Source organism: Gopherus evgoodei, chromosome 1 (genome assembly GCF_007399415.2).
Source record: "Gopherus evgoodei ecotype Sinaloan lineage chromosome 1, rGopEvg1_v1.p, whole genome shotgun sequence".
Classification (NCBI taxonomy): domain Eukaryota; kingdom Metazoa; phylum Chordata; order Testudines; family Testudinidae; genus Gopherus; species Gopherus evgoodei.
The window spans coordinates 214594450-214607959 of NC_044322.1; the positions used below are offsets into that span (position 1 = coordinate 214594450).

The 13510-nt window shown below is 43.4% G+C and overlaps 1 protein-coding gene across 3 annotated transcripts in view; it reads left to right on the forward strand.

The window, feature by feature from the left end:
* Window positions 1-581: 581 nt before the first annotated feature.
* Window positions 582-13510, forward strand: part of CASR (calcium sensing receptor) — a 190409-nt gene continuing 177480 nt past the window's right edge. Inside the window, exon 1 of one of the 3 annotated variants that reach the window (XM_030535075.1) lies at window positions 582-651. The gene's annotated coding sequence lies outside the window, so the exon portion shown is untranslated. Of the gene's footprint in view, window positions 652-892; window positions 939-13510 lie in introns of those variants that run through there. The other 2 variants (XM_030535095.1, XM_030535085.1) reach the window with 2 other exon arrangements.

Below are 13510 nucleotides of genomic sequence, written 5' to 3' on the forward strand. Positions count from 1 at the left end.
GCCCCCTATTGCACAGCTCCCGAGTTCATGTTCTCACAAGTGGGTATGGGGGTCGATGCCCCTTCCCCGCCCCCCCTTGCCTATGCAACACATGCAGAGCCAGTATATCAGTATATTACATGTGGAATGTGAGTCCAGTATGTTCCTGCTCTAGGATGGTTGCATGGATGTGCTGTGGCAACTGAGATTTATGTATGCTCTTTCTGTGCACCTGTGTAGTAGGTGTATTTGCCTGTTTGAACTTGTGTGAGTGATTTATTTGTACACTGGGATGTACACACAACACAGTACGGTGTGTGCAGCAGGTGCCTCAGTGCATGCAGGTGTGTGTGTGGTGGGGAGTGTAAGTCCACCCATCTTCAGACGCGTGCCCACGTGCTGGGGGAAGGGAGCGGGGAGCGGCTGCTGACCAGGGGCTCGTACCCCTCCCTTTCCGCTGGCTCCCGCGAGGCTGCAAGTGCCGCCGCTGCCGCTGGGGGATCTGCGGGAGATGCTGCCGCTGCTGCCGCCCTGGCCGGCGCCGGAGGAGGGGTAGGAGCGGGGGCAGCCCGAGCAACTGGAGCATCTCCGCAGCCGCAGCGCGCAAGCTGCTGCCTCCCCTCCGGCCGGGCACCGAGCTGGGCACAGCCGAGGCAGCGAGCCGAGCAGGAGGTGAGCGGGGCTGGGGCGGGGCGGGGAGCCCGGGGGCGCCGCTACCTCCCGGCTGCAAGCAGAGGGTGCCCCAAAGAGGGGACGCGCCGCTTCCGCTGCAGCTCAGGACTCCCAGCTGGTCCAGCCCTGCTCTGTCGGGGGGCCGGGCGGCGGGACCGCCAGGGGCCGCGCTGCCCCTGCGGCTGGACGGGACCCGGGGAAGTCCGACCTGCTTCTCGCAAGGTCAGCGCGGATCGGGGCCCGTGGCTGGGCATGGCCTTGGCACGCCTTCCCCCGCGGGGAGGGAGGTGAGTTTGCTGAGCAGCCCGGCAAAGGCTGAAGAGCGAGGCAGGGCGGGAGGGCATCGGGGCGGCTTTGCGCCAGTGACTGCGGGGGAGTGTGCTTAGAAGTGGGGCGGGAGCAAACACCCCGGCTAAGTCCAGAGCGCCCCGCTTTGCCCCCTCCGTTCGGCTCCCAGCTCCTCGGGGGCACCGATTTTTAGTGCAGGTTCTTTTGTGCTCGCATCAGCCCAGGACTTACTTCACCTGCTTTTCTTCCCGAGCAAAGGAACTGACGGTGATATATTTTGGTTGATTTGGAAGATTTTCACTGATGGGGACAAAAAGTGGGAAGCACAGTGTAAAGCGTACGGTTTTGCACAAATCCGATTCCAGGCCTAAAAGGTGTTCATGCCTCTGGTTATGTGTACCGGGGTTAAGTGCCATCCTATGATGCGTGGCTAGAAGGAACATGTTGTAGCATAAAATTCTGCTGCTGGGCTTTCCTGGTGCCTCTCTAGAGTTGTGCTTGGATACTTTGGAAAATGGGAGTTTTAGAGCATTTTGAAAGGGGTAATGGTAAGGAGACCAATGATTAATGTGCCACTGAAATAACAGGAATTAAATAGCAAACTGTTTCCCAATACTGTAGTCCTTACTCAGGCAAAACTTCCATTAAGGACTGATTTTAAAACCTGTGAATTTTGGCCCTAAAGTATTTTGTAAATATACATGTCCAAGTGAAAGAAAATTCATTGGCAAGCAGTACTACTCATACATGTTTTCTCAAGATGAAGGTTTATGGAGAAATTAGTGGACCTAAGACAATTATCTAAAAATAAAACTATTTAATCACATATTTTACAGAAATCACACAGGCTGCAAAAAAAATTGTCTCAAATATGCTTGATGGAAAATGAATAATAAAAATAGTGTCTCAGAAAATGTACCAAAAGAATTTGCCTGGTAGATTATGATACCATTAAAAGAGATTTCATCCTAAGTATAAAGAAACATTTTGTGAACTAACATATCTTGCTTTGAAGTTTTCATTTTGGCCTCAATTTTCATAGAATGTTACTGTAAAATAATCTTGACATTTTTACTTTGATTTTATAAAATATTTGTCTATTTTACTTTTTCTCTTGTAAAGAGTCATTCTTGAGGTGGATCTTCCAATTACATGGCTACCCTGCTCACAGGTTAAACTCCCCTTAATTTCCTTGTGTCAGACTCCCTGGTCTGCTAAATCAATTTTGCACTGCCAGCTGCCTACTCATATAGCACACAGTGAGCTTAATCCTTCTGGAGATTCTTCTCGGAGAATTTCCCCTGTGTAGGGGAATCTCTGCCAATATAGAGACTCTGTTTCCTCTTACAACAGCTCCATCACCTGCCAGAAGAGAAGGAGGGGCAAGTCTGAGGGAGTGTGACTGAGAGAGGCTTTGTTGTGGCTGGTTCTCTGCCTCCCTGAGATACCTATTGCCAACAACGTAAATTAAAGATGCTACCCAGTATTTTTAATTTATGCCAGGGCTGGGCAACTAAGAATCAGCTAGTCACAATCCCACTTCTCCTTTCACTGCACCCAAGCTCTGTTCAGGTACAGAATTGAGCCCTTAGTCTAAATAAAAATGCAAGTTTATGCCTTAAGGATGTAGAATCCAGTCCTGCTCCTATTGAATTCAGGGGGAGTTCTGTCATTGACTTCAGTGGGACCAGGATTGGGTTCACGTGCATTTTCATTAGATTTATTGAAGTGGTAAAATGTGAGTAATGTGATTATTAAAAATATTTTTAATGGGGCTAAATGACTAGGTAGTAAAGTGACTGGTTAGTTGTGCAGCTTAAAGAAAAGTTTTAGTAACCTGTGTTTAATGGAATAAACTAAAAGCTGTTGCAGTGGTTGCGCAGTGTAGATTAGTGAAAAATAGAGCAGTTTTAAAGCAAATTGATGGGTGACAAAGAGGATTAGTAATGAGCTACAGAACTAGCTGTTCACCTCTGTCATCTCTCTCAGTCCAGCTCAGGTATATAGTGACTTGTGTTTGGTGGCCTGTATGAAGTGACTTGTTTTCAGCTTGCTTCCAAATGGATAAGTGGTCTCATCATAAAAACTGCCACCACGCTGTCATCTCAGCAGTCTCCACATGGAGGCCAAGGACTGAATGGGCTATGAAGATGGTATGTCTACACTGCAATGTAAGCCCGGCGTTAGTAGTAGAACTCAAGTTAGTACACCCTGGGTTTGTTAAACTAGGGCCTGAGCATCTACGCTCATTTGTAACCTAGGTTAGGAATTGTTGATGCCTAGGTCCCAACCTGGGGCGTCTGCGTTTACACTGCATTATGCAAGCCTGAGTCCAACCACCCATATCCCAGATTTCCTAGTGCCCTTTCAAAATGTGGCTGCTCTAGCCCTTTGTTCATGGTGCAGTGTGGAAAAACATGACTGTCCACCAGACTTGGCTCTCTAAAGGACAAAGAAAGTTGGCCTGTGGGATCGTGGGATACGTTTAGCAGACTCCCAGAGCACAAGTCCAGTGGGGCTGTGTCTTCACTGCAAAACAATAGGGCTTGAACTCTGGGTCCCGGCTTAACTCAGGCTCGGACCGAGGGCTATCCTTAGGCATATGCAGAATACGCAGCTGCGTAGGGCACCGCTTAATTTGGGGTACCAAATTTTATGGTGCCCTAGTCAGCTGCATGCTGGGTATGTAGCACTGGCTCCAGTGGCCAGCCCCATCCCCCGGCCAGCCCCCATGCTCTGCCCCTACCCTTGCCCTGCCCCCATTTGACTCCTTTCCCCAAGCCCCAATTTGACCCCTTTCTCCAAGCCCTGCAGCCCTTGAGCGCAGCCTCCCCCTCGCAGAAGGCCCGGTCCCCTAGCAGAGTGGTTGCTCCCCCTGCAGGGGTGTGTGTGTGTATAGAGATGCTCGGGCTGCGCAGGGCACCACCATAGGTAGGGACAGCCCTGCTTGTACCCTCCACCCCAGGGGGGTCCTGGAACTCTGGGTTAGCATGGATTTAGGATTGAGCCTGACTTCATTTTCCCTTCTAGAAAGGGCAGAAGCATGTTGTTGGGGCAGTCTGTGCTGCTGTTGCTTAAGCTGTACTTTATGTTGTGCTGTAAGCATGGGTGCATGTACACAGCAGCCCCCGGCTCCTCTGCCCAACCCCTTGCAGCAGCAGGTCTCCGAGGCTAGATCAACTGACCTGGGCTCATGGGGCTTGTGGTGTGGGGCTAAAAATAGCAGTATAGGCGTTTGGGTTTGGGCTGGAGCCTAGGCTCTGAGACTCTTCACCTTCACCTGGCTTCAGAGTGTGAGCTCCTGCCCAAGCCTGGATGTCTACAGTGCTATTTTTAGCCCCTTAGCATAAGCCATGCAAGCCTGAGTCAGTTGACCCAGGCTCTGAGACTCATTGCCGTGGGTCATTTTGTGCTGAGCAGACTTACTATAAGGGGAGGACTTCAGACTGCATGTTTATCAGCCTGGTACCTTTTGCACAGTTTTCAAACCTCAGTGATTTACAAAAATAATTAATGTTTTTATAATTGTTTTATTAAATCAACATAAAACCTGTCAGTGAGACTTTGTGTTGCTTGGGAAAATGACAAAGCTCAGGTTGCCCATCAATAAACTCCCCTTTTATCTGCATATGTACTGCTGGTTGCAAATAGCTCCTACTATATAAGTTGATATGCCTCTCAGTCACTTATTAACTGCAGGAGTGAGGAATACTTTACCTGCGCTAATTGCTGCTGAGCGTTGTAAGATTATTGTCCACCCAACTGTCCATTAATAGAGTGGAGCACTGACAGAACCGGTAGCTTTAGTGTTGAATTTTTGCACCTGTCACATCCAGGGCTATTTCAAGTGTGAATGCCACATTTCTGCAGAGTCAAGAAAATCTTGCCTGCTGAACTCGTTAGCATGCAAAATACACTGGTTTGTTATCAGTTCCCATGTGGCTATAATACACATGTGGTCTAGTGGTTAAGGCAGCAGACTGGGATTCAGAAACCTTAATTCTTTTTGGGGCTTGGCCTCTGACCCTGGGAAGCTGCTACCTCTCAGTTTGCCCCGCTGTAAAATGGGGATACTGATAGCTACTTCCTGGTGTTTTGTCTTGAGGATTAATTGAGTTTTGTAAGGCCTACTGAAATCCCCAGATGAAAGGCTCTATATGTATACAAAGTAGTATTATTACTATTGGTTGTTGGGCCAGTTTTTCAAATGCTCTTTCAAATGTGCATCTTTGACTTGGTAAGAAGCAACTCCCAACCCACAATACATTGGGATGCTCAAATTTGCACATTTGAAAGTCTGTCTTGTTATTACCTACGGCTCTGGCTACACTACAGAGCTTACAGAGGTGCAGCTATATTGATGCAAGATTGGTACTGTAGTGCTGTTAGTGCAGAGGCTCTAAGCCAATGGGAGAGAGCTCTCCTGTTGACTTAATTACTCCAACTGCTGCGAGCAGTGGTAGCTATGTCAGCGGGAGAAGCCAACGTAGCACAGTCCACACCAGCGCTTAGGTCGGTGTAACTTATGTTGCTCGGAGGGGTGACTTATTCATGCCCCTGAATGACATAACTTATATTGACTTAAGCTGCACTGTATACATAGCTTCAGAAAGTGTCTTGGAATTGCCAAGTTAAAAGAAACTGTCCAGCTGGGAAGCTCAAAATTTGAACTTTTAAACTCTGTGACTCCTTATGGTTATAATCATCCATCCTCATGTCTACTATAGAATCAAATTTGGGGAGAGGTCCTGAGATCTCCAGTTCCTTTTCTCTGGCATCTTCAGGGGTGGTCAAGTGACTGCTGCTACCCTTATGCCCAGCTAACTGCCCACCCCCACATTCTGCAGTCTTCAAGAGGGAGTAGCAAATAGATCCACTGTCTCTGAAAACTTCCCCTACCCTTTGTCTGTCTTATCTATTTTGATTGTAAGTTCATTGGAGCAGGGACTGTCTCTTACTATGTGTTTGTATAGCAGCTAGCTCAGTGGAGCCCTGATTTCCATAGGTTCTAGGTGCTATTGTCTCTAGGTGCTATTGTCATACAAATAAATAATGGATATGAAAGGTGCTTCTCTGGTCCCACTATTGCCTTTTTAAACACTGTTTATACAATTGAGGCCTATCAAAATGCGCTGCACAGAATGGGGATCCATGTGAAGAGGGAGCCAAATGTAAAATGAAGGAAGCGGTGCTCAAGGTTTCATACGACATCCAGTGTTGTTTAATACGTTTATTAATGGTCTGGAAATGAAGGTGAGCAGTAAGATGATAACATTTGCGCAGTGATTGAAAACTGTTTAAGCTACTCTTGTCCATACAAGAATGTGAGTAACTTCAGAGGACCAGACCAAGCTAGGTGAATGGTGGGCAAGAACAATGGCAACTGAAGTTCAGTGTTGATAAGTACAAAGCATTGCATGTGAGAGGGAAAATGTAAGTGACTCATATAACTTAACAGGTTTCTAAATTAACAGTTTCAACTGAAGAAGAAGATCTGGGCATCACCGTGGTCCCATCAGCAAAGATATCTGCCTAATGACCACTTATTATCAAAAAGCAAACAAAATGTTAGAATGCATAAGGAATGGGATGGAGAATAATATGAAAAGTATAACACCACTAAATAAATATATGGTTCACCCTCATTTGAGAGACCATGTTCAGTGCAAGTCACTCCATCACAAACCAAAATACTGCAGACTTAGAAGTGATTCAGATAAGGGTGATGGAAATGGTGAGAGGCATGAAAAACTTCTCATGTGAAGAGAGATTGAAAAGATTGGGATTGTTCACTTTAGAGAAGAGATGAATAAGAGAAGGAGCCATGATAAAAGTATAATAAGAGTAAGTATAGTGAATGCTAAACAGAAGGTGGATTGAGAGATTCTGTTCACTGTATTGTAACACAAGAACGAGGGGATGATTAATAAAATTGAAAAGCAGCAAATTCAGAATGGATAGAAATACTTTTGTCATACTTTTGGAACACATTGCCACAGGATGCTGTTGATTAGCAAGATTTAAAGAGGAACTGGAATTTATATAGATAACAAGAATATCCAGAATTGTTTTAGTTAATAATTCTTTAAAAAGGGTTTTAGAAGGCAGATAAAACATAATGATTAAGGGTTTTACCCAATTTTAACTATTAGTGGGTAGCATGAAAACTTGAAGGAGGCAAATTATCCCACATCTGTCTACTGTAGAGTTTCTTGCACCTTCTGCAGTATCTGGTTCTGATCATTTTGGGAGACAGAATACTGGAGTACTTGGATTGATAGAGCCATAGATTTCATGGCCAGAAGGGACCATTGTGATCATACAGTCTGACCTTCTATAACATAGACCATAGAACTTCCCCCAAATAACTCCCAAATTAAAAAAATCAGATCTTGATTTGAAAATTGTCAGTGATGAAGAATCCACCATGACTCTTGGTAAGTTGTTCCAGTGGTTCATTACTCTTACTGTTAAAATTTATACCTTATTTCCAGTATGAATTTGTCTTGCTTCAACTTCCAGACATTGGATCATGTTATACCTTTCTCTGTTGGACTGAAGACCACATTATTGAATATTTGTTCTCCATTTAGTACTTAGAGAATATAATCAAGTCACCCATTAACCTTCTCTTTGTTAAGCTAAATATATTAAGCTCCTTGAGTCTATCACTGTAAGGCATGTTTTCTAATCCTTTAGTTGTTCTCATGGCTCTTCTTTGAAATCTCTCCAATTTATAAACATCTGTCTTGAATTGTGGACACTAGAACTGGACACAGTATTCCAGCTGCAGTTGCCCTACTGGCAAATACAGAGGTAAAATAACCTCTATACTCCTCAAGAATTTCTTGTTTATGTATCCCAGGATCACATTGGCTCTTTTGGCCACAGCTGACAGGGAGCTCGTGTATTCCCTATGACCCCCACATCTTTTTCAGAATGAGGAGTACTTGTGGCACCTTACAGTCTAACAAATTTATTTGAGCATAAGCTTTTGTGGGCCACAGACCCACTTCATTGGATGTATGCAGTGGAAAATGCACTAGGAAGATACAGATACATGGAGAACATGAAAAAATGAGTGTTGCCATACCAACTGTAACAAGAGTAATTAATTAAGGTGAGCTATCAGCAGGAGAAATTTTTTCATGTTCTCTATGTGTATATATATCTTCCTAGTGTATTTTCCACTTCATGCCTCTGATGAGGTAGATTTTAGCCCACAAAAGCTTATGCTCAGATAAATGTGTTGGTCTCTAAGGTACCACAAGTACTCCTCATTCTTTTTGCTGATACAGGCTAACATGGCTACCACTCTGAAATCTTTTTTAGAGTCACTGTTTCCCAGGTTTAAGTCCCCCACCCTGTAAGTATGGCCTGCATTCTTTGTTCGTGGTGTATACATTTACATTTAGCTGTATTAAAACGCATACTGTTTATTTGCTCCCAGTTTACCAAATGATCCAGATTGCTCTGAATCAGTGACCGGTTCTTTTCATTATTTATTATTCCCCCAAGTTGAGTTATCTGCAAACTTTATCAGTGATGATTTTGTTTTCTTCTACGCCATTGATAAACATCTTAAATAGCTTAGGGCCAAGAAGAAATCCCTGCAGGACTCTACTAGAAACAAATGCATTTGATGATGGTTCCCCATTTACAATTTCATTTTAAGACCTTTCAACTGTCCATACACAGACAAAAAAGCAGGCTGGTGAAAAGAAACAAGGCTACGGAAGAAATACAGAAAGCAGAGTGAGCACTGATTCTAAAGATGAGAATATTTTCCAGTGAGTGATACTGAATGTGATTTAACAGATAACTAAATGTTTTAGTTTATTACGTAGAGGCCAGATTCTTCCCTGGACTTCCGTATAAACTTCCTACTGACATCTGTGGGCAAGCTTCTGTGGATCAAGAGGAGTATGAGTTCTAAATGTAGGCTCTAGCCTATAGACCACAATTAAACGTGGAATTCAACTTTCTCCAAAAATGAATTTGTAGTTGTGCGTGAATCATATACTTGTTTGTTCACACAAACATTCCTGAAACAAATTGACAAAAAATCAAAGTCTGTTCATAGATAATTCACAAACCAAAAAGTGGCTAAATTGTCTGACAAAGAGTCCTGTGACACCTTACAGACTAACAGAAGTACTTATGCTCCAATACTTCTGTTAGTCTATAAGGTGCCACAGGACTCTCTGTCGCTTTTTACAGATCCAGACTAACACGGCTACCCCTCTGATACTTAAATTATCTGAGTAAGTTCACTGTGAGTTGTTCAACCAGCTGTAATAGCAACATAGAGTAATGGTGAAAATGGGCCAGCGTGTACAGAGCCTTAAAATTAAATCAATAACCACAGCACAACTAGTGCTTCATTAATACATTTCACAATGAATCTACTACTGCTATTTAATACAGTTATTTAGAATATTCAGCAATTAGAAAAACATTTTTCAATTTACATGTACTTGACTAGAAAGATACCAATAACTTTTCAAATGAATAACAAGTAGTTATAAATTGCACAATCAGCTGTTTAAGAAACAATTGAACAAGTTTTTTAAGTACACACTTTACCTAGAAAAAAAGCAATATCTGAACTTTATTAAGAAATATGAGGGCAAATGACATAAAACATACAAATGAGATACATTTCTAACACAGAAACAAGAGCTCTAATATTACAAACCAGAGTACTGAGCACTGAGGGATTTTAGAAATCCATGTATGAATTTTTTTTTAGTTAACAATTGCAGCAGTCACTGTAGCCATATGAGGTGGGCTGGAAGTCAGAATTTATTTAGGACAATCTAAGGTATTTGTAAGTGCCATTGTATCAAGACACAATACAGTAATGTCTATTTTTTTCACACACAAAAAGTTATAAATATGGACAAGGAAGGAAAAAATCATAATTCTTGCTTAAGAATAATGCAGTAGTGACACTTCCACCTCCTAGTGATACACATTTCCTCCTAAATGAAATTTTTTAAGTGAACAAGAGTTCATATACTGTTAAGGGAAGGGATTATGAGATGTATGCCTGTTAGTGAAAATTTTGTTCTCTTAATTAATAGAGGTGGCAGTGGGTTTGCAAATCTAGAACTGTAATCCTTTCCCTGAGACTCTCTTCAGTATTACAGGCTCACAGAAATTAAAGATGGAAAAAGCTTGTTGCAGTAAGTATTTTGCCTATCTCCTCCCATCCTTGCAACTTTAACCTAGAGTAACCATTTGGTACGTAAGACATATACATGTGTCTTGAGGCCTGATCCTACACCCCTGAAGCTAGGAGAGTTTTACCATTGGCTTCAGTGAGTACAGGCTGGAACACTAGGGGCTCAGTCGACAAAAGGGATTTAAACATTAGATATTGTGATGACTAATGTTTAGGCCTCCTGCCACCCGGGGGAATCTACAGCCCTGCGTTAAGTGCCCAGGCTCCCGATACAGTGCATGGGGAGAGTCAGGGGCATAAGAAAGGTATCCTTCAGAAGCCAGGAAGGAACATGAGCATGGAGCCATCTGAGAAGGGAAGTGGCCTAAGCAGGGGCACCTTCTTCCACTCAGGATTTGCGGCTGTCTGGGGGTAGGTGTCTAGGCCAGGTCAGTCTTTTTTGCAAAATAAATAAATAAATGAGACAAGTGCCCTAACCACTGGTCTGTGGGGATATTCTGGAGTTTCTGCTGAAGATGTTCCATTATGAATAAAACACTTAAATATTCATTGGGATGGCAAGTGAGAATGAGTCTATAGCTTGTGCTTAGGGCACTTACCTAGGAAGTTAGAGAAGTGTGTTCAAGTCCCTAGTCTATAGCAGATAGAGTGGGGAATTTAAACCTGGGTCTCCCACATCCCTAGTGACGGCCCTTAAAAGGGAGCAGTTGGGTGTGGAGAGACAGTGATACACTAAGATAGGCAGAGGAATGCCTAGCTTGAAGATCCTTCATAGGCTAAAGACACTGGGCTTCAGGCAGGGCCTGATGAAATTCACCCTATAGTACTTAAGGAACAAGTGAAACAATCTCAGAATTGTTAGCAATTACTCTGGAGGACAGATGAGGTCCCAGAGAACTGGAGAAGGACAAATATAATACCTATCTTTAACAAAGAGGACCCACCAGTCAGCCTAACTTCAGTACCTGGAAAGATACTGGAATAGACTGTTAAACAATTGGTTTGTAAGCAGGGCCGGCTTTAGGCCAATTCCACCAATTCCTCCGAATTGGGCCCCGCACCCAGTGGCAGGGCCGCGGCGAGGGGGAGAGGGGAAGTGGCTGAGAATCCCTTCCCTGGCTAGAGGCTCGTTTTTAATTTTTTACTCACCTGGCAGCGCTCCAGGTCTTCGGGGGCACTTTGGCAGCAGGTCCTTTGGTGCTGCTGAAGACCCGGAGCAAGTGAAGGACCCGCTGCCGAAGACTAGGAGCGCCACCTGGTAAGTACAAGCCCTATGTGTTTTTTTTTAGTCATCCTTGCTGGGGCCTCGTCGAAACTGTTCGAATCGGGCCCCGCACGTTCTAAAGCCGGCTCTGTTTGTAAGCACCTAGAAAATAACAGGGTTATGAGGAATAGCCCAACATGAATTTGTCAAGAATAAATTATGCCAAACCAGCCTGATTTTCCTCTTTGATAGAGTTACTGGCTAGTGGATGAGGGGGAAACTGTAGACGTTATATATATTGATTTCAGGAAGGCTTTTTACACCGTCCTACATGACATTTTCATAAGCAAACAAGGGAAATGCCATCTAGAAGAAATTATTATAAGGTGGATCCACAACTGGTTGACAGCCCATACACAAAGAGTAGTTATCAGCTGTTCTCTGTCAATCTGTGAGGGTGTATATAGTGGGGTGCTGCTAGGGTTAGTCCTGGGTTTGGTAATATTCAATATTTTCATTAATGACATGGATGGTGGACAGGGTGGATATGATTAAAATCAAATTGATTAAATCACTAGTCAGGAAGACTTGATTTAATCATGGATTTCTCCATAAAAGTGCATTCTTGTTGGTTGTTATAACCTTAATACTTATTCTTCACAACTCAGACACAGATGTAGGTTTCATTTTTAGAAGGTACACACTATAAAGTGATTTATTTTGAGAACTTGTCAGATGTAGTTTTACAGCTATCTCAGAAAATGAATGATCATTTGGTTATTTCATTTACCAAAGATAACTGAAGCAGATATTTATGAAGTTATTGGGAGGTGAACTATCTCCAGTTCAACAGTTTAATCATTAATATTTGGAGGATTTTCTTGCCATCCTGCATTAGGAGGAGAACACCAGACAAACATTTAAATTTTTATCTAACTAAAACAACAGTATTATGTATTCTGGATTTTTTTCTTCAACAGCAAACATGTAATATTTGAACAAAACAAGCATATGAATTTTTGTATTTAGTAAAACATTAAAGTTTTTTTAAAATCAGTTTTTTGTTAAAATTGTTTTTAACTAAAATAGTTAAATGAAATATTTAAAAACAAAACAAAAATTCAGTCGACTATGTCAGCCAGGTCTACATGAGAAACTTAAAATATTGGCTTTTGCAGCTAACTCAGTCATCTTCACCTTCATTTTCCTGTTTGTTCATAATCTGGAAAAGAAAAACAAGCTTTCCTGCTTTTTCAGGTCCCAAACGATTTCTCAATTTGGAATGAATTAGTCTGAAGGAAGAAAATATTCTTTCTACACTGGCAGAAGAAGTTACTGCTGTTAAAAGTGAGATTATCCCTTCAACAGTCTCTGAATCTAAGTGCTTAAGTGACTTCCACCAGTTCACTGGTGTGATTTCCTTTAAAACATCATCGGCAAGCCTATATTTCTTGAATGATTCTTATTCCCAAACTAGGTCTCTTTTATGGCCTGCTGCCATTACAGGTTTTCCCTTCTAGTGAGAGAATGATATAGTACAGGGGTCGGCAACCTTTCAGAAGTGGTGTGCCGAGTCTTCATTTATTCACTTTAATTTAAGGTTTTGCATGCCGATAATACATTTTAATGTTTTTAGAAGGTCTCTCTCTCTCTGTAAATCTAAACTATTGTTGTATGTAAAGTAAGCAAGTTTTTTAAAATGTTTAAGAAGATTCATTTAAAATTAAATTAAAATGCAGATCTTATCACTTTAGTGCAGTGGTTCTTAACCTGGGGTGCACGCGCCCCCTGGGACAGAGCCGGTGCAAGGATATTTTGCCACCTAGGTGAAACTTCCACCTTGCCCATTGGTTCATTGAGGGGCAAATCCCCAATGAGCCTTTATAGACCCCAGGGGCCAGCCGTGCCCAGGGGCTGCTCCCCAGACCAGGTTCCCCCCTCCCCGCCCCCTGAACTCCCCTGGAGGGTGCATAGCCCCCCTGCGAGCCCTTCCAACCCCATCCATGTGGTCCCTACCCCGAGTCCACTCACTGGCTTTGCCGAGCTTGGGCCACTGCAGCAGCTCGGCAGGGAGGAGCCACCTTCTGGAGGCACCAGAGTGCCAGAGCATCCCGCTTGCGGCAGCAGCGAGTCCCAGCCATGGAGGAGCCGGTGTGGTGCAGGGAGGCAGCAGTCCTGCA